The sequence below is a fragment of the Trachymyrmex septentrionalis genome, unplaced genomic scaffold (assembly GCF_001594115.1).
Source record: "Trachymyrmex septentrionalis isolate Tsep2-gDNA-1 unplaced genomic scaffold, Tsep1.0 scaffold75, whole genome shotgun sequence".
Lineage (NCBI taxonomy): Eukaryota > Metazoa > Arthropoda > Insecta > Hymenoptera > Formicidae > Trachymyrmex > Trachymyrmex septentrionalis.
In genome coordinates this window covers 296,949-303,356 of record NW_017305938.1, presented here as the reverse complement: position 1 = coordinate 303,356, position 6,408 = coordinate 296,949, and the positions used below count along the sequence as shown (strand labels likewise).

The 6,408-nt window shown below is 30.6% G+C and overlaps 1 protein-coding gene and 1 long non-coding RNA gene across 3 annotated transcripts in view; both read left to right on the top strand.

Annotated features, from left to right (window-relative positions):
• Positions 1–6,408, top strand: part of LOC108754079 — a 93,740-nt gene that overhangs the window by 15,426 nt on the left and 71,906 nt on the right. The gene's annotated exons all lie outside the window — the stretch shown is intronic.
• Positions 1,964–4,061, top strand: LOC108754080. The gene is made up of 3 exons (XR_001939688.1): positions 1,964–2,038; positions 3,710–3,832; positions 3,996–4,061. It is a non-coding gene; the product is annotated as an uncharacterized LOC108754080 (long non-coding RNA).

The following is a 6,408-nucleotide window of genomic DNA, read 5'->3' as shown; positions in this document are numbered from 1 at the left end:
TTTATAAAACATGAAGAATAATGTTTAGATTTCCTCTTTCTTTTTTTTCTAAATATTTTTTAAGTGAAATTTGAGATTTATTTTCAGAGTCCCTATTTTCAGAGTTAAATATTTATTTTAATATCTATTACGTAAATGGAAATTGGAATATAATTTTCAAACTTTTTTTAAATATGTGTATATCAAAAGTAATCAATATAAAAGAATAAAAAATATTTCAAGTCGCATTTCAGTTAATTTATTTAATATACCAAAATATATAATAATAAATAATGATAATTAAATTTATTTTCATAACACTCCAATCTTAACTTTTTATAGTCCATCTATTTATGTTCCTATATATATGTAGTGTATGTGATATTTTTGTACAAAAAGAAATAAAAGTCAGCTGTATGGTAAAAATTGATATTTAAGTTATAAGTCTCAACGCTAGATGACAGGTCGGTATTTATATAAGTGCATGCGAATTTTGACAAGCAATTAATTGCACTATTTAAAAACTATATTTTCTTATTAATACTTTGGATCTAATTAATTTCTGGAATACTTTTTAAAGTATTATACAATTGTTGGACACTCTTTAAAAATTGTTTACTGACGCAGTATAGAAATTATTTCTCTTTGCAAATTCTTTGGTATGACTTTTTTCTATTATAGACGGTTTTTCTTTTGTGAATAATTAACGATAATTAACTTATATTTCGCAAAATCGCGTTTTTTTTTTTACCAAAAAATCTTCCTCCATCAAGCGATAAATCTCTTCTCGAGTATTGCGAGAGTGGTGCATATTGATTTTTCAATAAAAAGCACACTGCTTTTTTCTCCCAGTGTTTCACCGGCGAAATCTCGATTTCGTCGATGTATTACATCAATGCCACTAACTACGCGTATTTTTTGCATAAAACCTCGGGGCGTTCGACGATTTCAGTTTATATTTCAGTCCCGGTAGAATTCATAAACACGCGACGTTTTACGTGTGAAATTGCACATCATTGTATTCGATGGAACGTTTACGTCTTCTCATATCATATATTGATCTCTCTCGTATGTATAAGAATGGAAAAATTTGCAATTTGCGACGCACTATTATAATGTAATGTACTATTATAATGTAATGTAGCGATATATTGAAATCAGGATAGGATTTAGATTTTTAAATGATATTAAATTTGCAATTAAGTATTTGAGTCTATTACATAAACAATTATGATTTTCTGGGATTAAAATTACGTTTGGAACATTTATTATTTAACCATAATGTCGAATTGCGCGTTTTTAAATTAAATTTATGAGCTTTGATATTAGTTCCTTTAAAAAAAAAACACATTGATAAGATAAAATGAAATAAGATAATAAAATTCGTTTTGATTTTCCAATTTAAATAAAACTTACTTTATGCGAATTGCATATTGAACTCAGCGTTTTATATAATATTTTAATAAAATTTTCTTATAAAAAACCAAGTTCTAGGCTATTTAAAAGCTACTTTTTTCGATAAATGAAATTTGTAACTTACAAAGAGCTATATTAGCTATATTAATGATATTATTGCAACTTATATCTGATTATTAGATAAGTAGACAGATAACATTTATAAATTTTGTGTGTATGTGATTGAAAATTTATAATAATTTCGAATAGGTTTTATTTTTAAATTTTTTATTTAAAATATACGTGGCATTAGCTTAGAATTTAGAAAAAATCTTTTAAATAAACTTTTTAAAGAATTTATTAAAAGAAATATTAACGGTGTATATTGTTGGTGAATAACTATTCAGGAAAATGAGTTATGTCTGGACATTTCATTAGCGAATACTATTTGAATTAGTTTGCTCCAAATACGTCATGTATCGAAAGCACCACGTACGTGCAATTTCCTTCGACTGCATTTATCGTGGAGTTTGCATATGTCATTTGCGACGATTCCTGGCATCTATCGATTTTCCATATAAAGCTATCCGACATATTTCTAATTAAATCATCATTCTTGCTGAGAGGTTAATGAATAGCGTTTTGAGAAGGAAATTATACGTGGGTATGTGTATATATTATATTCCACGGATACTATTTATATTGAAAATATTAGTTTATACGATATCTCTCAAAATTTGGTTGATATTTTAGTTATAGGTTATTAAATCAATATAGTTATTTTTTATCATATAATGTTTTTTATCATATAAATAATAGAATTAGCTGTCTTAAATATATTTTAAATAAATATTGTGTTAGAATTAAAATTTAAATTAAAACAAAATAAAATTTATAAAAATCTTATCTCTTAAATTAAAGTTTTATTGATTTAATGTCAGATAAATTATTATTACAATTAAAATTTTTGTGAAATTAGCGTTTTTAAAGTTCTGATTTGGGCTGGGTATGTATTTTAAATACCTTTATTTTAAACAGAGTGTTTGTAATATAATTATATTTTGTATTTCAGCGGAACATATATAAGTATTTTGTATTTCCAATACAAACTTCTAAGATTGACTAGGACTGACAATTATTATTTTAAATTACGAAATACAAAATACTTTTAATCTTTCGATTTGAAATATAAAATATAAAATATTTTTATGTAATCTACTGAAATACAAAATACAATTATATTACAAATGCTGTATTTAAAATAAAAGTACTTGAAATATATGCCCAACCCTGGCTCTGATATAATTAACAAAATGCTCATTTTTTAATTTTATCACTTATGTAAAAATTCTGAAAATAAAATGACGATTTCATAGACAGTTCATATAACATTATTATGAACTGAATGTGAATGAATTAAACTACGCTTGTTTCTAATAATTTTTGATATTTCATTTTTGGACGTCATTCGTGATATCTCATAAAATATATGTGTTTGTGAGAGCACGGCAGCCCGTTAAAGAATCGGTCATTGACGTTTATGCGATGGAAGTCGGATCGTGAATAGCTTGCATACTCGCAATTTCCTCCGGCTGCCTTCATCATGAGGTAGACTGTGTGTCTCATTCACAGCAATTCCCGGCATCTATCGGTTCTTCGTGTAGAAAGCCGACTATCACGCAGCTCCGTTCTATCGATCCGCAGCAGCCAGGCATTCTGCATCTCTCCCTCCTCTCGACGTACAACACACATACACGCCCCCTCCCCCCCCCCTCTATACACACACATATGCGCGCGCACGCTCTTCATCCCTTCGTTGCCTTTCTCGCTCACCTCTTCGTTTCTATTCGCGTTATACCCACACTGCATTTTCCCTCGACTCTCCCTCGTTTGCAGCCTCTTCGTGTACCTGGGCGACGAACAAGGAAGCAAGTTCCTCAACCTCCGTTTTCCATCACCTCACTTTCCATCATGAAAAGTGATGCGAGCGATGAGATGGAAGCGGAGTTATAGCGATCTCCGTCTGTTCGTCGCGATAGACATTTTGATATTATTCGCGACATCGTTACTCAATCGATGTTGGATTCTCCTGCGAACTTGCACACGTGTAGTAACACGTCCGCGGAATTATTATCACGTTGGGAGAAATACGCGAAAGAGAAATGTATTTCTTTACAGAAACTACTTCCGACAATCACATTCCGTAATAACTAATATGTAGCTGGAAATTGAATTAGAAATTAGGAGATATAGATTTGATTAAAGATGATAAAATTATATTGCTATAGTTTGTTAAAACTATATGGGCTTTTTTCATACATTTTATTTCATACAGTACACATAAAAACTTCGGAATTGTACAACTTTCTGGCATGAGGCTCGTATTAGAAGCAGGTGCTGCAATGAAGATCCGATTCACGCTCTTTATTGCCTGCTGTCACAAAGAAACGAATGGAAAGTAAGTATATTAACTCAGCAGCTGCGTCCTTTACCTATGCTTCTCCTCGATAAATTCTCTCGGAAACGTCGTAATAGCATTATGTTCGTAATATAATTTGTGACTATTGACAGACTTCCTCCAGCTTGGGTATTCTTCTAATTTTTATCTTGATCTCTTTTAGTAGACGGCAATTTGCAATTTGTTGTGTAGAAAATAAAGTGCCATTCGACGAGTATTCTTAACGTAGGTAAGTCTTAATTCTGTTTTCAGAAGGACGTTCGCTTTTAAACGCTTATTTATTAGCTTAAAAGGATGATTATTTTTTATAATAGATAATGTGGGATAATATTAATAGAAAGTATTGTTGCATTTTGCAAAAGCAATCTATATTAATATTAATTAATATCTATTATGATAATTACGCTCTATCAATAATTTGTATATTCAACTCAGTATTCAACGATATAATGAATTAATAATCAAATATATGTACTATTTTGAATCAAATTTAATTAGAATTAATCAATCTGTTTACTATTATTTATATTATTTTATGACACTTGTAAATTCTTGGTTTTACATATTTAGGCTTTATTAAATTAACAATATTGTAAACGGAATATTGTTCATTCGAGATAAAAATAAAAAATGTTTTGATATTTTGCTTCTAACATTATAAAATATAATTATTTAATATTATTATATATTAATTAAGTTTTTTTTGTGCATTGAAATCTTGTTAGTAGTCATATACATTGTAAGATTCTCTCGTTGAAGAAGACTTCGTACATTTATCTTTGTCTCAAAATTGCTTTGGTTCTTTTGTCGACACATTTTCTTAAGATAACTTTTCCATAGCAGACTTTTTGAGTAACTGAAAACGTAAGAAAGCTTTATTTGCTATAGAGCTCTTTTTAATATGCTAATTGCATAATTACTTCCGTGTCAAATATAGTGCTTTTTTATTTTTTCCAGTTGGCGAAGAAATGTAAAATCTGAAAATTACGAAAAGTATAAAAAGAGATGCTTTTTATAAAGTTTTTTAAATAAAAATATTTATCATATTACTTAAGGTATGATGTCTACAAATATATGAGATAATATATTTTGGGAATAAAGCGTCAATAAATTCTTCACACACAGTTTGACGTGATCCATCTTTGACACTAACTACTTCAAACATCTCGGGCGACATTACGCTTGAGTCGACATTCTCGATATTTTCGTAGCTTTCAGATCCTAGAATGCAGAGTAGGTTGCCCTTTTATTTATAGAAACCGACGGTGTCAACGGCCAGACCATGCTTGCCGAGCTTGCCTCTGAGCTCGTCTCGAGAAAGATTCGCAATTATTCCTAGAAATAAGGATACGAGAAGCATCTTCTTCGAGGCAAAACTTGCGATCTTTCTTAGTAAGAATTTTATTGAGGAATACTGAATCATCGAATTTTGTTTGACAATATGGCGAAAATTGCATAATATCATAATTGCAGTTTTCGTTTTTTTGAAACACAAATGTGATTTCTTTAGACCTAAATTATAAATCGTGCAGTTACAAAATAATAGAGAACCTATAATTTTATTTCTTTGAATCATACGCACAGAAAAAATTATTATATCAACAGCGTTATTTTAATTGAAAATAATTTTTTTTAATTCACAACAACACTATTAATCAAATACACACGTTGTTCTTGTTTCAATAAAATTTTATTTGTTCCATTAATAATGTTATTGAATTAACAAAATTATTTTCAACTGAAATAATGTTAATATAATATCTTTTTTTTTTTTAGAAAGTGTAGAAAGTTGCTCAAAAGTCCGAATGTGATTATATGTATAATATATAATGACAGTTTTTTAATGGCATGCGCACTCTCTACTTTTAGAGTGAATCTTACTTTAAGGAGTGAAATTTCATTCTTAAAGATTGAAAATTGTGCTCTTTGTCAAGATTGATAATTTTCACTTTTTAGAGTGAGATTCTATTTTGCAAAATTTAAAGAGTATTATGTCGTAAAGAGGATTAGTCGCCCGCAAGCATGCGTTGCAAGTTGCAAGTCACAAGTTTCGCAACAAAACACTTTTGACCGATGATGACACCAAGTTAGGTAACCGAAATTGCAATAGCGCGGGAAATCAAGTCGGCTTGCCAAAATACCATCTGGAAGCATTGAGAATGAATGGTCGATCAGTCGTTGGTCGACTCCGTGAAAACGACGATCGTTTTTTCTTTAACGGTCGACGAGGGGATTAATGGGCGAGATGTACTCCATCTTGCGCGTGGTTGAGAGATGGATTCAGGGTGAACGGACGGATCCGAAAATTATTCGGCGAAAATGTTCTGTGGCGGAAAGCAAAACAGTTGAGATCAAACTCGCCGAGCGATCCTACAAGAGCTTCCTTGCTGATGAGCCGGTTCTTCGCGATCTCCTTCACGGCATACCCACCGAGCACGATCTCTTCGAGGTCGTGTGCACTATCAATCGGTTGGTCTTCTTCTACGTCATCATACGATGGATTAATCATGAGTTGTGGATCCTCGTGGGAAACACTTTCTACAGAATAAATTCGTGAAATTATACGACTTGCTTGG